The sequence below is a fragment of the Merops nubicus genome, unplaced genomic scaffold (assembly GCF_000691845.1).
Source record: "Merops nubicus isolate BGI_N331 unplaced genomic scaffold, ASM69184v1 scaffold10121, whole genome shotgun sequence".
NCBI lineage: Eukaryota > Metazoa > Chordata > Aves > Coraciiformes > Meropidae > Merops > Merops nubicus.
Window position 1 is genome coordinate 25,212 of NW_008589000.1, and position 21,853 is coordinate 47,064.

General features: G+C 42.3%; 1 protein-coding gene across 1 annotated transcript in view; it reads left to right on the plus strand.

The window, feature by feature from the left end:
* Window positions 1–2,880: 2,880 nt before the first annotated feature.
* LOC103781718 (protein AHNAK2-like) overlaps window positions 2,881–21,853 on the plus strand; it is a gene marked incomplete at its 3' end in the record, with an annotated part of 31,750 nt that continues 12,777 nt past the window's right edge. Inside the window, exon 1 of the mRNA XM_008949440.1 lies at window positions 2,881–3,011. The remainder of the gene's footprint in view (window positions 3,012–21,853) is intronic.

Here is a 21,853-nt window from a genome sequence, read left to right on the forward strand (position 1 = left end):
GTAACATAATGTAAGGAGTTGAGAAATGGGTTTAGAGGTAGGACAGAGAAATGTGAGACACAATGGTACTCCCTGGCAAGGGAATAGAGCAGAGAGGAACTTTCAGTATTGCCTCAGCATAATTCAAAGAGTTTCCCTTTTAATATTTAGACAACTAACAAGAAGAGTAAACACAGGACTATCTGGAGCATGCCCACTGAATAAGTCATCTCTTTTGTGCTGGTATCATTTGGAGAATTGAAAAAAAAAAAAAGTAGTAGCTCATTAGACAAGCAGTTGATTCAATACTTAAAAATAAACCAAGTGAACATTATGCATGCATGTCAGCCAAATAATGATAAAATAATTTGATAGTGACAGAGCTACAGCATCCTGGTATGTGGGGATAAATCTCCAACATAGGTGTTGCATTCACTTGGAGCTGCAGCAGCAGATGTTAGGAGTTACACGTTCAGTTCCTAGATGAAGCTGGAAAAAAGCTGGCAGCGAGGAACATAGATTTCCCAATACCTTGAAAAAGAATATAATAGTTTCTTCCAGCTTTATGGAAAAACAGTTGTCTTCTCTCAACTTAGTCAGGGTTTTGTCTTACGTGGGCTTTAAAAATTCACAAAAGATCAGAATAATGGCTATCAATATAATAATCAAGGACAGCTGAAATAAGGCACTGGATGGGGATTGAGCACACTGCTGCTGATGCACCATGGCCTGTGCCCTGCTGCTTGCACTGCTGGCTCTAGAGGTAGGAGCCAGGTTTCTGCACCCAAATGAGCTGTCTCTGCATCAAACCATGGTGTCGGGTTGGGCTTCTTGTTTTGTATGTCTGTTTCTAAAATTATATGTTGTTTGTCATGATGATGTTGTAAGATGGTTCAGAAAGGCTAGACCTTGATATGTCCCAAGGACTGACCGTAGAGATAGGGATGGCAGCAGGACTAGCCAAAACCTATTAGAGGGGTCTTGCTCTCTTTCTCAGCTGCCCCAGCTTACTTTCCTTCTGCTAACCCCACTTCAGGAGGCCTTTATTGTCTATGGTTTCCTCCATCCTTGAGACAGCTGCAGCAGGTCACGCTTAGAACATGCCACCTCGCAGAGTCCTACATCCCCTGTGCTGATGCAGTCCCACCACCTCACTGCCATACCTCCCTGTGCTGTGTGGATGCCACTCTCACAGGAAGACAGAGCTTGTATATGAACTGTACAGTGCTTCACATAGTACCTATATTAATTACATGTGGTTATATATAGTATATAATCACATATTTAATATGAGATGTATTATATAATAAAGACACACAATGTAATAATTATAATACTACATTTTATGAGATGCTATTCAGTTCATGTGCAAACTGTATTAGATAAAATTACATATAATAGCTCTAAATTAAACTATATCTGTGATCTTACAATTAACATATAATGTATAATTAGATATAATAGTTCACATTAATTACACAAAAATGATACAAAACTGGCTTTAATAGAAATACCGCAGTTCTGTTAAGACCCATCTTTCAGAAAATGGCAGTGTTAGGTATCCACAGAGGATGGAAGCAGAGCTACACGCTCAGTTTTCACTGTTGTATTTCCACATGCCCTCTGTAGAAACTGTGTATGCCCGTTCTAAATTTGGGGCAAGAAATCCAGCATCTACAGATCTTCACATACTGAAACATATTTGGAACCAACAGCATAAAAGTCCCCAGTACAACGTCTGCCTTGATGTGAAAGTAGGCTGGTAGTAAACACAGGGGTTTCCTTTTGGCTAGCGTGTTCTTTACCTACTCACGTCCTGCTCTGGCATGTTGGCAAAGCAGTCAGAGTGATTGCAGGACACTGCCAGGGCTGTTTATGTGTTGTTTGCATTTGGCACCCTCTCTCACCTCATACCTATTTGACAGCATGCAAACAAGCAGCCAAATACTTCTGTGAAACAAGGAAGCCTGGACTGAAATCTGTTGCTATAATTGTTTTAAAGCTTCAAGGAGGAGAATTTGGAGAATTGATGGAATTCCTTAGAGAAGGAGGAACCAGCTCCATTACATATTTCTTTGCTTTAAAGGGTGTGGAGAAATAGAAATAGGTGAGAGGAGGGGGTGGGAATTTTAATAAATCCATTTTTACTGGTGCTAAGTGACTTTCTTGATGTGTCTGTACCAGGGCAGACCACAAAGGCAGCGCTAGGCACGGCGGCACTCCCATGCTGCCAGCAGGGATAACGCTTCCCTCGGTGTAAGGTCTGTCAGCCCAGCAGTCAGGGGTTTGGGGCAAGAATTAAACAGCTGACTAGATATGACAAGGAAATATTAATTTAAAAAGGACACTTGACCAGCCTTGAAGCCTGCTTCAACCACGCAGTTGTGACAGAGTGCACCCTGTGTGTGTGCTTGCTTGCATGAGAGTTTACTAATATGTATAACATTAATTACCCACTTACGTCCTGAAGCAAGGCTGGGAATGAATTTCAGGAAAAGAGATGTTTGTTTTGTGAGGACGCCCACATCCCATATACTTTCAGTCCTGAGGAAATCGCCCTGTATCTCCACCCTGCATACGCTTCTGCCTGGGGCTGTAGGCAGTAAGCAGGGAGGAGACGCAGAGCTTACGGACACCGTGTACCCCAGTTCCTCCACGTCCCCCACCACGGACAGCCTGACCAGCAACCAGCCCGGGGTCTATCTGCTGCTCCTGCCTGGCTGAAGCCCTACAGCTGTTGCCTCAGCAGAGGAAGGGATTGGGTTTCACAGGCTGTGTAATCTGCACGCCACTCTTTGGCTTGGGGATAGCAACAAGCCTCACTCAGGCTTAGCCATCCCCTTTCTGCCCGTAGAGGAACGCCCCGCTCGACATAGAAGGAAAATTGTTTGCTGAATTTCTGCGCAGCCCTCCTTCCAATTGCTGGAGAGAGAGGGGGAGTGAGAAAGAGAGAGAGTTTAAGGCAGGCTCTGCAGTGGTGTTCTGGGCTATTTCAACTTCAGGGCAACTTTAGAGAACTTCAGTTATTTTTGGTAAGTTTTTGTTTTGTTTTGTTTTAAAGAACCAACCCCCCTCTCTCTCTTTCTTTTTGATCTCTGTTGCAGATTACATAAGTTTGCAGTAGATGATGGGCTTTTAAAATTGCAAAGAGCTGTGGGGGTGTGTGTTTCGCGTCCTTTGATACAGAAACTGGACATCCTGATTCTAAAGACGTAATGTTCCCAGCTGCTGTACTTGATAAGAGAAACCTGAAGATGCTGTGCATTAAATGATGCCACCAGGGAAAAACGTGCCCAGAACTTCAACCAGGGTGCATCCCACCCGGTGTAAAGTTTTGTCTCTTTCTTCTGTATGGGAAGAAGTGAGATCAGGGATGAACGAACTTGTTCGTTCAGCCTGCTGAAAAGTTTCTGATAAACGTTTCGAGTGTAGGGGTTTTGAGCTTGTGCACTAAGCCTCCCCAGGCTTTCGGAGGGATGTTGGTTCAGTCCTATAGACACCCCTCCATTCAGTAATCTCTCTTCCAGATCATGCACGTTGTTTTTCTTCCTTCCTCTGTCTGTATACTTAACCCATCTTATGATCTCAAAGATTTTGTAGTACAAAGAGCCAGTCCCAGTTGCAATGAATTGCAAATTGCCATTTGCTTACAGTGAAGCTGGTTTCTGATGAACTCGAGACTTCTGTTATTTGTTTCCCCCCTAGATATGTTCGGATTTTTATAGTATCTGTGCTTCTACAAGAGGAATTCTGTTTGTGTGGGTATTATATCTCAATAGATACCATTAGCAATATATATATCATAATGTACTGACTTGGCAATCAGATCTCTGTATGTTGGTGGTATTTGAGACTAAGATTAACCTTGAAGCATTTAAGTAATAGATCCCTAACCTTGACAGTAGAAGTGGGATCCTATATGTGTTCACTGTGAGGCTGCTGAGGCTAGTTCACAAAGTGATAGGAAATATGCTGGATAAAATTATTCTGTTCACCTGTCCAGGCTCTTTGCCATGTCTGTGTTCCTTAAAATATGTGTCTGAACACATGAATACAGGTGATCAGAAGTAGGATTTGTATCTGTAGCCACCTGTAGAGAGAATGAAAAGTACATGTTCTTAAAGCTTTGATAGAAAAGAGAAGAAACGTTACTCACATAAAAGAAAACACCAAAAGTCTACCCCTCTACAACAAAAATAACCATTATTTGTAATTTATCAGACAAGAAATACAGAAAGTTGGAAGGTGACTCTTAAGAGGTACAATACTTTGCTTATGATCACCTGTCACATGCACAAGGGAAAACTTCTTATTGCCTTGCTATATCTCTTACTATAATAAAGAAAATCGACAAAGAATTTTGTGGGTACAAGAAAATTAGAGAAAAAGCAGGTTATGACAGCCAATTTACTTCTGAAAGCTATCCTAACACAGGTTAAAATTCCACCATGAAAAAGTTTCAGGCATTTAACAGCACAGGAAAACATATAATGTCTCAGAATTTATTGGGTTTTATTAGCTATGTTTAAAAATGATAAGCGTGACTGGAACTTTTAATTGCAGTAACACTATAACAATGGAGTTAACAATAACCCTTCAGCAATAAACTGAAAGCTATAAATCTGCACCAGGCACTCTGCAGCGCTGACATGTTCCATGATGGCTGTAGCTTTTCTGTGGAAGCATGTAGATTTGTTAGCTAAAATTGCATTTTACTATCTTTGGTGTGGCACTCTTGTAAAGTAAACTCTCCTATTAGATTACGAGGCTTGTGTAAATCTCTGACTGAAGTCGGTTTGACTCTAGTCAGTGCTCATAAGTAATCCATGGAGGATGGCTGCCTTCCAACCTCCTCTAGAGCGGGTGTTAACGTCTTTGCAGTCAGACGGGGCAGCGGCAGCTTCTAGCACTGCTTTGCCAGGGATTTGGAGATGGCACGTATTTTCTGCTTTTAATTGTCTTGGATGCTCGATCTGCGTTCACAGCTATGAGGTCAACGTGCCTTTATTCACTTTTGGCTGTACTTGAAGCTCATCACTGAAACAAAATCCAACAGTCTGTAATACATGGTCAGGGCAATAGCTATGATCTGAGTTAACCTCCTGTTGACTTCAACAGGTTCAGTGCCCCATGCTCAGAAACATCTTCCTCTGGGAGGCCACGCCAGGAACTTCACAGGTACTTTACTTGACAGTGTCACTGTGAGCAGAGAGAGTAGGTGGTACAGCATCAGGATCTCACTGAAATGTCATGTCTTGTATGTAGCCACAGGAATGCAGATTCCCTTAGTTTGAACCTCTTTGGGTTAGTTTCTTTTCCTCAAGTTTTCTACCAGGGCAAAGAATTTAGCCCATCCTGCAAAACACAGATTCAAGTAAGATCCTTTCCCAGGATTCTTCACATCAGGAGACCTAAATAATCAGAATATAAGGCAGAGTATTTGAAAGGTGTTAAAGTTACTGGCTTATTTTCTCCGTAAATATTTGAGTAGATACATACAACCTATTTTTCACATGTGGCTATTTTTACATTTCAGAATGTCCCTCATATCAGTGCTGAGCAATATAGGGGGTTCAGCTCCTGATGGAGCTAAGCTTAAACCCTACCAAGACTAGGTTGCCATCTCTCCTGTGCAACAGAAATCAAGATGACATTCTTGTGGCAGAAAGGATCCTTTGGGTGACCCACAGCTGTGCCTAGACCCAGTGTGGGAGGATAATGGCTGTACCTGGGGAAACTTGCTAAATTCATGCATTTGCTTATCTCACTCTGGATTTTAAAGTCTAGGCTGGAATTCATGGTTTTTTATATTAGAAAACAAAAGTTCAGGCTAGGAAAGGACCTTTCACATACTAGATACTTCCTACCAGCATGTTTCCTTCCTGAAAAGAAGGCTATAGGTGACCAAATATCTGGAAGTCACTGCTGATTTATTGCAGAGAATGTGTCTACAGTTTTCTATCAGAGAAGGGGAACCCATGGGTTCACCATCCAAATCTGACCAAACATGTAGTCCAGGCTTGCTGGAACAACTCAAAATATGTGAAGGTTATTATGACATGCAAATGATAAATACGCTAAGGTAACTGATAGGGGATCCCTCTGATCCCATGGCACAGGGATGGCAGCTCGGCAGGGAGTGTGTCCTAGGCCATGGTAACAACCCAAATCCCAGCAAAATTCCACAGAGCAGGAAGGCAAGTGCCTGAAGAAGAGCAGGCACTGAGCCCACTTCAGCTACCCAATAAAGATAGCAGTGTCTTCAGAGGGCAAAGTTATCTGTTTTTCAAAAACACAAACAAGAAGATAAGGTTTATACGATATCCAAGCCTGCTGATAAATGCTGGAGTCTCTAAAGGCATAGTAACTGTTCTTCACTGCTGGTCAGATGTTTCTCCTCTGTAGTTAAGAGAACAAACACCACTTGATTTTGATAGCAATGGGCTGTGCCTGACGCTCACGGAGTGCGGGGAGCAGCTGTAAGCCGTGCAGCCATCTGATTTTACATACCGTCCCACCTGCCCACTGACTGCTCATCTCTCCCCCCCTTGAAGAGAGAGACGTTTGTGGCCTCAGTCAGCCAGCACTAAAAAGCAGAGGCTTGAAGCTGCAAGTATTTCTTCCCATTTCTACAAGCCCTAGCTAAATAGTCTAATAAACTACTACAGATAGAAAATCTCCCACCTTGCAGGAAGTTCTGAAAGCTCACGCACCTTGTTAGTCCATCCCTATTTTTCCTAAGTATCCCATAATCCATACCAGCCCTAGAAAGCTGACATCATTCAGCTTACCAGAGGTCACCTCTTCATTTACTTGTTGTGTGGTTTGCCCAAGCACCCAGCCCTTTGACTGTCAGCCAGGCACAGATCTATTTTTCCCTCAAAATAAGTACATACAGGAGCTTTCCTTCTCCTTGCCTCGTGTCATTCTCATTTTAATCCAAAGATCCAGCCTTAGAAGAATTACTTGGAGGAGTGAATTCCAAAATGGAAATTTTAGCATGCAGAAGAGACTCAAAGGACATGCATGCAGGAACAAAATTAGAGTTTGGTAGTGAGTGGGATAGGAACTTTCCTACACAGCAAGAACTGCTTTAACTGGTGTTTACATTATATTCTGAAAGAGAAAAACGTCTAAGTGGTGTTAGGGACCGTTGTTTTGAAAAAAATAGTTAGAAATCAGCTTTTGGTGAACCTCAAAGAGGTTAGCAGCTCTCCCTCAGATCAGATAAACATCCAAAAGGTTGGGTTGGGTTTTTTGTTTGACATGTGTGCAGATTTATTGGAAGGAATATGAGCTGAAGATCTGTGAAACTGTCACGGGAAAGCTAGTGGCTTCGATTGCTGATATTTCATGGTATAAGCTGAGCTTTCCCTATTCCTTTTTCTAAAATCAGCTGAAAGCAAATAATTTGCAAGAACACAAAAATGTCGTTAAGCATTCCCCAAATATTTTCATATATGTCAGAGTTGATCTGATTTATGCTTTAGTGAAAGGTTGCATTCATTTTTATATGAACTGTGTCCTCACACTCCTTGACTTTTCCACAGAATGGGCTTGATTATGAGAAAAAAAAAAAAAAAGAGTTATTTGTGCAACAAATCGCTTGGACAACTCCATACTTAGTTAAAATAAGCAGTTAGAGCCCATTTTGGAGGCAAACTGGGCATTTTCACATGAGAATGACTACATGTGGCATTTATGCTCGTGGTGATGGATGGCTACAAAGGCAATGGTGCGTGCAGTTGTGATGCTAACTTACTAATCAGGCTTCCTATGAACTGACAGTGCTGGAGTGGTCGTGAAGGCTTATGTTCTTAGGCTTTGCTATCACTTTCCTTTTTTGGGGCATGTGTTGGACTAGAAAAATATTTTACAGCACTGTGCAAGTAGTGTAAAACAGATTTTTGAGAGTTATTTCACACACAAGTATTTCTAAGGGGAGAGTTGTTTACAGAGCTAGATGGAGGTAGGACCCTCACAGAACTGTTATGAAAGGAACACATTTAATAAAAGCACTGTGATCTTACATCTGTATTTGGATTGTGTCTCCACAATGGATTCAACAATTGCTTCACTCAGCCTAAGAGGAATCTGTGAATGAAATTGTTTGGCTAGAGGTAGCAGGAGAAAACTTATTTTTCTTTTTAAAATTATCCTTCCTCAGAGATTAAAAAAGAGCTTTTGGATTATTCCACTGGGCTATGCCAGGAAAGCTCATCACACGGATTAGGGCATTAATTACATAATTATAATGTATACATTATATGCTTCGCCAACCAAATATATAAACCCTTTTTATTCTAAATAAACCTTAAGGCCCACAGAATAAGCCTAGCACTTGCAGATAAGCTGAAAAATGAATGTAATATCTCCTAAATATACCATCTTCTTTCTTAAAAAGAGAACAGGGTGCTTGCTGCATGTGACAACAAATCATCCCTGGGTCTCATGGTGTGGAGATCAGGAGTCTCTGAGGAGTGCAGGCAAACTGCTCATGGCACATTTTCCTGGGATCTCTGCCCTGTGCTTCCCTCTCCTTCTCTCCCATTCTCCCTTTTTCTGCTTTGCTACTCTGGGTAAACAGTCCTGGTCCTGCAGAACCGCTCATATCCCAACCATGTGGCCAGTCCTAGTCCATGGGGCTCCTCCCTGAGACCCGGACCATCATTCCCCTTCTGCTGCTGCTGAGCAGAGCAAGACTGGGACATGGGCAGGTACGTGGACATGGCACGGCGTGTGCCTGTTCAGAGGCCAGGCTGCTCAGAAACCTTTGGGAAATACAGCATCCCAGAGAGGAATCAGCTGTAGGTAGGGGGAATCTGGTAGCACAAATGGGATTTGGAAAGCAGCAGTGTTTAGTCATGCTGGGGCCAGCAGGCATGTGTCAGCAGCATTTACTGTACGTCGAGTCAGTGCCTGGCAAGATGACATCCCAGTCAACTTGTGGGCTCTGGAGCACGTTGCCATACAAACACAGAAATGTCTCTGTCTTGATTTAAAATCTGATGCCATCCATTGCGTTCAGCACAGGACCATGACTTGCCCAGGAGAACATTGTGCAGTGCAGCAGCGTGGAAGGCTGTGGTGGGCCGATGGCAGAGCAGATGGGTCGATGGTTCAGCAAGTGTGCATGCAGGCGAATGGTGCTCAGCTTGGCAGCACGGTGTTGTCAGGGACATTCAGGGCACTCGGCACTGGAAGGATGCAAGATGCTCTGAGGCAGAGGGGTTGAGGGAGTTGAGTTGGATTAACTTGTTGGATGTGGACCATAGCTGGTGATAAGGCTTAAGCAGAAAAAGTGATAGGGGGGAAAAAAAAATCCTATTTTCAGTTTCTAGAGGTTTTTTTCTGAAGAAAAGATTAAATTCATACAACAACTTTGAAGGAAGCTTGTGGCAAGCTCACCTTGAAGTCATTTGCAGGCTGGTATCTGTGGGGTCAGTCTGCCTAGCAGAGGCAGCATTGAGAGAAGATACCCTGCAAAAAGACACGTTTGGGAGTGGGGAAACATGCAGCACAGCCCACTGCCTCAGCAAGACTTCCTCAAGGTGCCTGCAAACCCTTGTGATACAGTGGTGGAGTCAAAGATGATCCCAGATCAGGGACAGAAGCAAATGGCATAGAAAGAAAACCAGTTACTTTGGATTACTTCTGAAGGAGACAGAGAGCAGCTAGCAGAGCTACACACACACACACCCGAGCCACAAAACAGTGAAAACCACTATGGGTAAGACAATCCAATGCAGCAGAGCCCTTTCCTTGCTCCTGTGGGCAACCACAGCCTTTCCAGCCCAGGGGAAACACGGTGTAGGTGTTGCATCAATCCAGGTGCTGCGTGGGCACCCAGGCAGCAGGACGCACAGCTCCCTCGCGGGGTGTTTGGGGTGCTGCTGCTGACCACTGCCCCTGCTCTCCTCAGCTGTATTTTCTTAGTTTATTTGCACTCCATTGTGTTTGGGGCTCATTGCTGGTTCACGCTGAGTCTCTGCCCTGCTTTTGAAAAATGGGGGTTGGAGTGAGCAGCTCTCTACCCTGCTGTGTGACAGGGAAGCGGCGCTTTTGCAATGTTCTCCCAAGCTGGGACATGCATTGGAAACTGGTCTTCTGCCAGCAGACCTCTCTGGGAGGAACTGCAGGTACAAACCAGGTGCTGTGTGAACCTCTCCACTATCACACTGTTATTTCATGGCCTGAGCTGACTAAAGTCAGGCCCCTGGGCAGCACACAGAGATAGAGCCCATGAGCCTAAGCCTGATGCTTTCCTTTGCACCAGAGCAAAGAGGGGGCAAAAGGGCAAAAAGCCATCAGCATTTTCTCCTTCCCACAAACCCTTCTCATTTAAATGCCCAATAAGGAACAGAGAGGGAGGGAAAACCATCATCCTCTCATCCAAAACAGGAGCTGGCTGTCACACCAGCACAAACAGACCATGCTAACTCCTCCGCTAACTCTGTTCTTGTGAGGAGACAGCAATGGGCTGCAATAAGGTTTTGGCTCTGGGACACTTGGAACTAGGTGTGAGGCCAGCCAGAGCCTACGCGCTCAGGGGAAGGGAGCTGGGACTTGCTAAGCTGGCACTAATTGTAGCAATGAGCAATGTCCTTGACCTGGGTGCAGTAGCTTTGAGAAGGAGTAAGAGTTTCCTGCTTTGCAGAGTTTTTGCAGAAGGCAATGTCCCTGGCTCAAATCTGTCCAACTTACTATTGTCACACAAATATGGCACAACCCAGCTGTCTTTGTCAAGACTTATTCTTGTCATTTGTTGCTGCAGTCTGATGGCAGGTTAAGGTCCCCACAGTGTTAAGTAATATATAACCACCTACCAGGATGTGCCTCAGAGGACTTTACAAGCTTTGTGTCAAGCAAGTCAAGCAAAATGGAGGTGACAGTAATGAGGAATAGTGGAAAGAGTTTTACAGAGAAAGAAGGAAGGCTTTTCTGGGCTGTGTTTTGGTTTATTTCATTGCCTAGAAGATCTCAAAAATTCTCAGTCATAATAAATCCAGCATATGGATTTGTGCAAAGTGCTCATTGTGGAGGCACACAGTATTGACTGAGCATGGGCTGTGATCTTGCTGGGTGGGAGATCTCCTGCTGCTCTCCTGCAGAGGGGCAGAGACCTCTGCTTGGAGATCTGAATGCAAAATCTTGTGAACATTTGTTTTCTATTCAAGAAAAATGAGGGAGTTCTGCAAAAAGGAGTTAAGTATTTTAGGCAACCTGCAGCTGCTCCAGTTTTTATTCCCACTGTCATGCCCCTCGGGTGTTTGGGGGAGAAAAGGAGACAATATGCAATGCTGCATTTCTTTTCCATTTCTGCCCAGCTCCCCTGAAGTACCCTTCAGTAGCCGGAGCAATGTGCTGGCAGTGGAGTTATAGCAACAGCAGCACAACACCTACAACTCCTAGCTGTATTTTTTTTAAGATGACAGGCAGGAAAAATGGAGAGGCATTTGCCTTGAGAGTGGAATAAAAAAGGCAAGTCAGAGTGTGTCCCACTGCTCAGAGACATGGACTTACCTTGGGCTGACATCATTAAGGGTATTTTGCTGACAGGACATGACTTATTCCTGTGGAAAAGAGATTTACATTGCTTTTGGAAAATACATAGAAGTGGCCCTACACACAGACACTATAGATAGCTTAAGGAACAAATTTTAATTTTTTTTTTAAATTTTGGACATTCTATTCACAAAATAAATTGATGGAAAATTAATTTTATTTAGCCATCAGCCTTTAAGCGGACCTAAAAGAGTTCAATGCAAGAAACATCCTGACAGATCTTCTTAACTTTAAACAAAGTAAAAAGGTATAGAGACTTGTTTTAAACCTATACTTACAAAAATCATAATATAGCTTGTTTGTTGGGTGTTTTTTTTTTAATATTAGTACATCATTCTATTTACTGCTCAGTTTAGTTACAAAAACAATATTTTTGCCATTAGTGACTCTTTGCAAAGTCATGAAGTATATGGAGATGCAATGCATATCTGTATAATAGTAGTATCTGCTTAAATGAGTTCTGCACTGATAGGCTAGTTGGCAAAGAAATCATTTTTAGTTGTCCAGTAGGGCTGGATTCAATAGAAATTTTGGCTGACTACACTGCAAGCCTTGGAAACCATCAGAGTATTCAAGGCTTAGGCAGTCAGATTTAATTTCAATTGACAAAGGAAAAGGAGGGATGAGTAAATGTAAAACATTTCCTTCCAGCACTGAGTTAAGAGAGGCAGAGTGGTGCAGGGAGGAGGTGGAATCCAGGACATCTGGGTTGTATTTATTGCTGGCTCTGCTGTCAACCTGCTTTGTGACTTTGAGCAAGTTTATTTTTTGCTTTGCTACCTTACTTTCTGCAAGGTCAGGAGAGCTCGTCTGCTTTCACACAGTGCTCTGGGCAGGTGTGTGGACTTCCTTGGTGGCCATGACCAAATGCTGCAGTTGCCAAGCTGCCATATTCATATGTGCCAGGGAATGATTTCTGGGTGATTGTTACAACGCAGGGTGCGAGGCGTAGCTATGCCCTTTGAAAGCCCAAAGAGAAAGATGCTCCTTAAGTAGCACTGTGCCTGCATAAATACAGACCCCTAAGTACTGGTAACCAGTGCCTTCTGCTACTACAGACCAGAAAGTCATCCAGAGCAGGAGTTAGGCTGGCAACCTCTTTCACTTGTGATCTCTCATTTACTATACCACTCCCAGGGACGAGCAGTTGCTTTTGGGGTAAGTTATAGGGTAATGAGGTAGCTATTTTGAAATGGTCTCTGTATGGTGCTTCCAGTGCCCAAAGCTGATTTCAAGTTTTTAATGTGGAGGAAAGAAACTTGGCATATTTTGTTTGTTTCTTTTCTGTAAGATGCATTTTCTGCCAAATGTGAAGAAGTGAAAAAGCATGTAAAAGGAAAGAGTCATATATGGCCTCCTGCATGTCACCAGCAATTGCTTTGTAGTCCAGAAATTATATTTAGGCTATATCTGGAATACGTTTGCTAATATCTTATTTGTCTGTATTCTTTATTTTATACAACACTGATGTCATAATGCAGCTTTCTGTATACATCAATAGAATTCGTGGCTAATCTACAAAATTCCTGCACTGCTTTCTAAAAGTTACTCTTACAAGGATGCAGGCATGATTACTGTGTGTGGTAATGTGTGCGCTGCTGGATTTTGCAAGGTGGAATCAAAGCTGATCTCAGCCCATATCATGGTCTGAATTACAAGATGAATGTGATATAGTGTATCATATATCAGTTGCATTGAAGCCAATGAATGCCATACTTCAATAGGCACAGAATGAAATCTCAGTACTTCAAGATTTGTTCCTGTACCACTAAATGACCAGCAGGTATCATCTGAGTCCTATGGTTTTTTGTGAGCTTCCATTTATGGCACTGTCTTGTTTATCCTACTGATGGTCAAGATGTCTTTCATGAACACCCCTTGGAAATACCTGGAAGACTAGACTTGGGCAGACACACCTCCCCACAAAGCTGTATACAATCTCAAGACTTTCTGCTGAGTGTTGGGATTGATGATGGAAGAACTTGCCATGAATTGTGATAATCATGTGCCTTTATGCACAGTACATATCTGTGAATGAAGTTGCAATATGCATTCTAGGGCCAGAGTAATTAATATCAATAGAAAACACTGATAGAAAATTCTCTGTATCTATACACTATATAGCAATACTCCCCTTTATATTGTTTTAACCCAGGAAGGAAGGAGGTTATTAAAAATAACATGGTGACACTAGTATAAATTTTACCTGACATAATGTAGCTTTATTGTAAGCTATCCTAGTTGAGGAATAACTTTAGCTGTACCATTTTCCCTCCTCTGCAGGATACATAATATAGTCTTCTTCCCAGAGTAACATATTTAGCAACCTGAGTCAGTAAACTGAAGTGGGGTGCAAGATGTCTGGGTTCAGCCTCTGATTTGGTGGGTGGTGCAGTCACATCACCCCTCTGTCTCTGCCTCCCAGTCTCTCTCCATCCATCCTCCTCCCCTTTTGGTTCTCCCCGTTATTTGACAGAAAGCTCTTCAGGGCCAGCACTGCTCTCTGTTGTCTATTTGTACAGCATAATGAGGTGTCAGTCTTGCGACAGGCTCTTGGAAACTACCCAGGTTTAAACTGTGGTAGAAATTAAGTGAATATCAGTTTCCTAGGTGTCAAGGCAGAGTGTAAAAATTATCTCAAGTAAAGTGGTCTAAATGTTTTAAAGCGTGATCCAAAGCTTCTCCAGACTTCAGAGGCTTAAATCCATCGCTTAACATGCAGCCAGGGCTTCCTGCAACGTACTCTGGTCCTGCACAGACAGCTTTGCAGTGTGAAATCAAAACTGTCTTTGAATCATCGTGGGTTAAGTCTGATTATTCCCACAGATCCCATTTCCTAATGTTTTCCACTCATGATGTTCTTCTGTTTCAATGTTCATAGTAACTCGTGCCAAAAAAGGTGTTCCCTATCATGTTCTCCTCACATTGTGTCTTGTGCTTTGGGGCTTTTTTTATTTCATATTTTCAATTCCCAGAGAGCTAAGGTTAGTCATAAACATGCTTTTGGCTATCAGATTCATGTGTAGTTTGCTATAGCAACAAACAAAAGCATTAGTCAGAAACTGGCATGAAGCTATAAACACATATTTTTTTTTGTGATATTACCCAGAGTTAGCTTAATTTATGTGGTACTCTGTTGCCATACAACTGCATCGTAGTTGGACCATTATGCTTGTTGAATAGGAACTTCATAGAAAAACTCAAAGGATACATTACAGACAACCAAGTCTCTTAACTGATCTTGTCATCTGAAGATCACAAGCCAAATTCTGCTGTTGCACTGATATAAATCCAGCTGAACTCCTTCAGAAGACACACTTAGATCAGAGGACAAAAAATAAAAAACTGAATGTGTATCTATTGAATAAGAGGAAAACTATCATCAAGAAAATAAATACTTGCTTTGCCTTTGCTGTTTTCACCTCCGTAACTTTACTGCAGCAAAATAATGAGAGGTAAGCATTATCAGATTGCAGTAGATGTTTTCCCAGTGTGTTGGCAGTGAACTCAAAGCATTCTCTGCAGCATGGCAGGAGAGTGAGGCTCAGCTGAAGAGAGTCTCCCTCCAGCTGTGCCTGCACGGCACTGGGAAGGTGCAGTTCACACAGAGCTGGTGTCTGTCCCACTGGTCTGGGCATGGGAAGGAGTGGCTTTTGCAGCAAGTACTGACTTCCCTGGGGAGTTGGCTGGATTCAGAGGGAATTCACTGAAATTCCACAGCTAGAAAGCTACAAGTCCCTGAGCCAGCTAGTTTAAAGGTTGCCCTGAAGGCTCTACAGAAGTGGTGATTTTTGTCTAGGCAGGGTAGGCACATTTCTGTTACTGCTTTATTCCAACCATTTGTCTTGTCTTTGCTGCACCTTTTCAGCAACATGATCCCTAGTCTTTTTTGACAGCTGCATTTAATAAAAAACACATGCATGAAAAATGTGTTTTCCAGTATCCCTGAGCTGGTACTGCTCAGCAAGGAGAGTTTAAACTTCCCTAGAAATTTTTCAGATATGTTTTCAGACCCCTCTTGATACATACAGCTGTGAAGTGTTCATGGCCTTCCCTGCTGCAGGGGTGTGCAGAGTAATGTTTAAGTAATTTCCACACGTGTCCAAGTGGTAAGAGTAACCAAGCCCTTAGAGCCTTCTTATACCTATCAGCCCAGAAGATTTTTAACTGTGCCTGTGGTTCCAGCTGCAGCAACATGTAGTTTGCACATACATACAGAGGCCTTCTGAGAGTGGGCCTTCCAAGTCCAGGGATCAAGAACAAGATTGGTGGTGGGACAAGGAACACAAAAAATGTACCTTCCTTAGGAGAGAGCAATAGTCTCCCTGCTGCACATGATGTACCACAGCTCATAGAGAGCAGTGTCCTCACTGGGGTTGTTGGATGAGTCAAGATGCAAGAGACCATAAGAGATAAAACACCATCGATTTTAAAATACTCTGCGAGGTTCTGCAGAAAAGCCTTGCAGATGGGCTGTGGGGCATCTCCATGTGCCTCCAATTCTATCTTCTTGCACTCAAACTCTCCACAGCACCAAATACCAAGGTGATCATTGCCATTATGCAAAGTGGAGACAAGCCACTGGACTGTCCTCCTGTTGCACAGATTTAAATAAGTCTGAAGAAGCCACCTAAGAGAAGATAATGTAATTGAAGCCCTGGGGTCTTCCTTTTCCTTATACTAGCTTTGTATTGGTACAAGGCTATTGATTTCAACAGAGTCTTTGGTCTAACTAAAGGGCAAAATGTAATTTGCTCTCCCTTATACATTAGTCTGCATCTGGCACAGCTGTTCATTGAGAAAAATGTTACCATGTGCCTTCAGAAAGAATGCATCCTGTTTTAACTGGGTTAAAAAATATTTAACCTGTGTGTGAATAGACCATTATGACAAAGAAACACTCATTTCAATAAAATGTCATTATTTTCTTATTACAGAGAGGCCATGAATGTTTGGAAATGTTATGAATCAGCCTTGGGGTTGATAATCAAATCCAAGAAATAGTTCTCTTAGAGCTTTCAAACAACTCCACCCATATCAATTCATTCACCAGTTACTACAAGGATGAACTGCAGTGTAGTCACTTTCTCGCTATTTGAGTCTTTAATCAAAAAGAAATCCAGAACTACGGTAATGAGTCCTTTAAAAAATAGTTTCTCCCTATCATTTATACTAGCCTCTGTGAAACACAAAACTGAAATCTATTTCCTTAACTGAGCTGTGTTTTCCTCTAATCTATTAGGCAAGCATGCTGGTTTGTTATTTTTGGGTGTCTCGGTGCTGGTGCGGGGAGGAAAAATGAGCACTGAACTATTCAAAAAACACACACAAAGATTCAATTTTTTTTTTTTTTTGACAAAATATAATGCAACAAAAGTTTGTCATCTTCAGTTTTTCCTTTCGTAACTTAACATGCACTTAAAATTCCAATGCTTTTCAGTCGTACATACATAATTATTTCTGATGTCAAACAATAAAGGCTAAGTTCACAGATTTAATTTGTAAAAGAAGATTGTTATCAAATGGCAAGTTCAGAAAATCTTGGGGCAAGATGTGCTAGGGGAAGGCATTCAAAAAAAAAGGTGAAAACCAATGAACCAGAATAAGGAGGCATTTTTTAAAAAAAAATAATAATTTTTTAGGTGACCTGTTTAATTCTTTTGAAACCTGACCTTTTTTGGACTGAAAATCAGGTTTATAGTCCATTTAGTCCATAGATGTGAATTACATTGATGTGAATAGAACTATACAAATTAACTTAATTGGATCAATGGATTCATTTATCTGTAAATGAGCTTTTATGCTTTTGTAAACCTACAGTGTGTATCAGAAATTCTCTCTAATTTTAAAGGGATTCTTCTACACCACACAAAAAAAAAAAAAAAAAAAAAAAAACACAAGAGAAAAAGTGAGCTGTGCCAAATACTATTTTGCTACCATCACTGTTTATTGACAGAAAATATTTTTGTCTTTAAAAAGTGAGGGAACTTTATCCTTGATGTAAAATATTTTCCCATAATAATTTTCTGTCACCTTTATCCCATATCTCTTTTATTACATATACATTATGGAATTTAAAAGCTTAAAAGACATTTTCTTCTATGGTGATTTACACCCAAACAAGTTGTCCAGGGAATTTTCTCTCAGACTGAAAACCTGTTTCTGAGGAAAGATATTTATATAAAAGCCCCCATAAAAGGGTGTGGAAAAACTACAAGGCTTTTGCTGCATTCCTGTTTTGAGAGGGGCTATGCCCAGCATACCAGAGAGACAGACAAAGTAACATCACTCCATTAATATTGCTGCATCTGAGCAGTTAATTTTGCACTGAATTTTATCAGTGGAGTGAAAAGTCTTCCTAGACCATAATAATCTCTAATATGAACTCTCTCTATATAAACGTATGTTGGGTTTTTTTTGTATTTATATTTATATATAAATACAAAACCTTTTACTGTATGTTGGTGCTGATGAGGATATTTTTTAAGCAATGGTTTTTAAGAGCAGTTTGAGCCAAAATGTCTATTTCTAATTTGAAGTAGTAAGTGCTGTTTATATGAAGTACATATCAGTTGCTTTCAGCTTTTTGTGAAATGTTAGTAGATCCTTTATTCATACCCTTACCTTAAGACTTATTCTTAGGGGACAAATGTGCTCTCTACCAAAAGCACTGAGAATTAACATCCTCCTTTAATGTGTCAGAGAGGGGACAGAGAGTAGTTAACTTCTCTTGCCACCTCCCCAGTTCAATACCGTGCTACCTTAAGAGACAGCTTAGGGTTACAGCTACTGTTTCTCTTACAGACAGAGAAATTGAGTCTTCAGTGCTCCCAATCATGCCTACGTGGGCAGAACGGTCATTTTTAATAAATGTATTCATTTGATTCATTTCTGAATCTGAGCAGGGCTGTGCTTTGGCAGTGGAAGGGGCAATCTGCTCCGGGAGAAGCCTGGATTCTTGCGGGGGGTGAATCAGCGAGGAGAAGGAATGTGGAAAAGTTAATTTGCGTGAGCTTTATGGGCCTTATCTGCAATAGGCACCCACCTGCCTCCACATCCAGGCAAGGATAAGATCTCAGTTCACAGCTATCTAACAGGGAGGATAGTGGGAATCAACTGCCCCTCGCCCTGAGAAGAAGGAAGCTTTGCATTCCCTTTCCAAGTTTAGTTTGTTATATATGTGAAGGGGTGTCTTTCTGAGGGAAAAAAACTGCAAGATGCCTAGTCAGTATATTGTATAGCCAAATAACTGCAGAGTAGTTCCTGCTTGGGTTTCTGAAGCTGGTAATCAAGTAAGAGCACTTCACTTGCAGCATGCCCCTGCAGCCCTTCTTAAAATCCAGCCCATCCAGATGAATAGTGACATCCTGGGAGATTTTAGCTACTAAGCTAAAATCCGTGTAACTGTTCTGGTAGAGACTCAATCACAAGTAAAAACAGTATATCCCAAGAGATAAAATTGTTGAAAGTCCCAGAAGATAAAACTGTTGAGGATCATAGTGGATTAGACCAGTCTTTATTGCTTTATTTGGCTATGAATCTCTTAACTCACTTTTGCCCATCCAAAAGGGTGGTAAGCAATTTTGTTTCAGTCCAGGAGGTAGGACGTACCTAACAACAATTGCTAAAATGTGATTCTCTTCTCTTACTGGCTTTGTGAGAATAGAGGTCCTGTAGTCCTGGAAAAATCACAATTGATAATTATCAGAGAGGGTCCTAATGTCACATCATCTCCTCAGTAATTACACACCAGAACACCATGGGAATTCATACAGGAAGTAAAACACACTCTGGAAACCCATTCTGTCACATAAAACCTGGGAGAGGGGAAAATTCCTGCCTAAAAGAAGCAAACACACAGACACAGGGCAGGGCAGGACATCACACCCACCCTCCAGGCAATTGTTAGACTAAAACTACAGAGATATTTCAGAATTGTACTTCTGAGATACAGTCATTGGGTAGAGGAAACAGGACTGAGCCTCTGGGCATCTGATGGGTGCCATGAGCGTTTCTCCAGCTGCTTTTTTCATCAGTCATTTGCAGCTAGCATGAGGAGGAATGGACTGGGAGAGAGAAATTCAGGTTATCAACAGCTGCTGTCTGCTTTTACTGTCTCTTTTGGACATCATCCTAATCATGTTCTCTCAACAAACTTTGGTTGAGAGCTTATTTTCAAATACTGTGTTACTCCTATGAAGCGTTATTCTCTTCTAACAACAGGTGAAATATTGGACTAATAAAATACTTTAGTAAATATTTTATTCTGTAACAGAAGAGTTATGTGGATCTGGCCAAATTACATGTCTTATATAGCCAAGTAACTGAAAAATGGTGATGGCTGGATGAAACTCATTAGGTCAGGATCTGGGAAATTTCAGTTTGACAACTGGGGAAAAAAAAAAAAAAAAAGTCCCCTGTGCTTTTCATGTTTAAATATGACTCAGGCTGAGAAAGCCTGCTCAGAGCCCCACCAGACTGATTTATTCTCATGCTCAGAAATGTCCTATGGATTCTATTAAGTTTATCTTTATCAGAGGAATGATGTACCGAAGTAAGACTGAAGAGCTCATTTCTGATCGGTCTCACTAAAGGTTTTGCTCCTGTTGTGAAGTGTGAGTGGGCATGCTTTTAATAGTTTTGAATCTGTGGGCAGAGCTTATCAATAAACACACACTCAAAGGAAAGCCATTCACTCTCCTTTTCATCTGGGGGCTGATATTTTCTCTTTTTATGGTAGTGTTTATATCTGTTCTTAGTTGCCAGTGCTCTTCCATGTCTTCCCTGATATTATTCAACCTGTAGAAAATGCTCTATAAAATCCGACAGAGCTCAGTATGGTCTGTAAGAAACTTTAATTCCCTAGACACTTCTCTATTTGGATGTACTTTATGGAGCAGAGCACCCTTTCTTTTGATAAAAGTGGGAACTAACTTCACAAACAGGTCTCCAGCAGGGCGAGGAGGCTGATGGTTGTAACTTACATTTTCTGTTTTCAGAAGGTTTTGAGATGAGAAGATTTGAAGGCTTTTAATGAAGTACTCTAGCTGCCGACAAGAGCAGCTTAACATACCAAGGCATTGAATCAAAACATCTTGTTCATGCCTTGAATGGAAGGAAACTATTCACACGTTGGTTATTTGGGAGTAGCTGTTCTTTTAGCTCTGCTGTGCTACAAACCCCTGCTTTTGGCTCCAGAGCCTGAGCTACATTCATCACAGGACAAGTATGCAGCCCAGTGACAGGGTGCAGCCAGGGGGCATTACCAAGCCAAACACAAAACAAAGGCAGGAGTATGGCTTAAACACAGGCCTAACTGGTTCTGGTAGCGTCCTGCAGATAATAAACCCCTTTAGCGGCAAAATCTTTATCTCGATTCCACAGACTTGTCCTTTGTCTTCCTCCCACAGAAACAGTTAGGGAGACCAGGATTTCAGAGCTTGGTGAGGAGAGTCCCAGTCCTAGCACAAGGCAGATGGGAAACACTAAAGGGGAGGTGCCGTTCCTCACTTCATCACTTCTTCTGAGGCAGAACGGCTGCTCTTTGTGCTGTGGCAATCACTCATTACAGAGCTGACAAGCTGGTTCATCTAGGTGGGGCTACCGGGTGCCCCCGCTGTCTCGCTGGCGATGGTTCAAGTGAAGCAACATGACATTCCTGCCGTGAGGGCCGGGGGAGGCAGCCTGCTCAGTGCCATGGCGCCCGCGCCTCCCCGCGGCCAGCGGCCCGCCCGGATCAAGTGACAGCCGTGGCGTTCCTGCCGTGCCCCACAGCCCTGCCCAGCAGTTGCTGGAACGCAGGCCGGGGCATCTTGCGGGACAATGGAATGAATCCAGGTCTCTGGAATGTGCTAGGAATTCTCTGCAGAAGATGAACCCCGATGGCTTTCCCCAGCATAGCTGGAACTCCTCACTGGGAATGCCAGGGGCCTACTGGAGCTCGTGGTCAAGCCTGGACAGACGGCGCAAGAGTCTGTGTCGTGGGCTGTACTTTAAATCTCATGGCAGCTCCCTCAAGGCACACAGTGCCTGCATCAAAGAGTTTATTTGCAGGCACTTTCAGATTCTTTGCCAGCTGATGTTTGCAGGATCGTTTTCCTTCAACATTGCTTGCTTGGAAGTCACTGCTGCTCCACCAAACTGCCCAGGAGAATTTGGATGATGGGGATGATTACTCTGAACTGCCACAGCCAAGCCCTTCACATCGAGCAACCCTGCTACTCTCACATGTTCCTTGTTGCTCCTTTTCATGATCTTTATGCTTAACTGTGGCATTTATTCTTAAGGAAATTCACAGTAGAACCCAAGG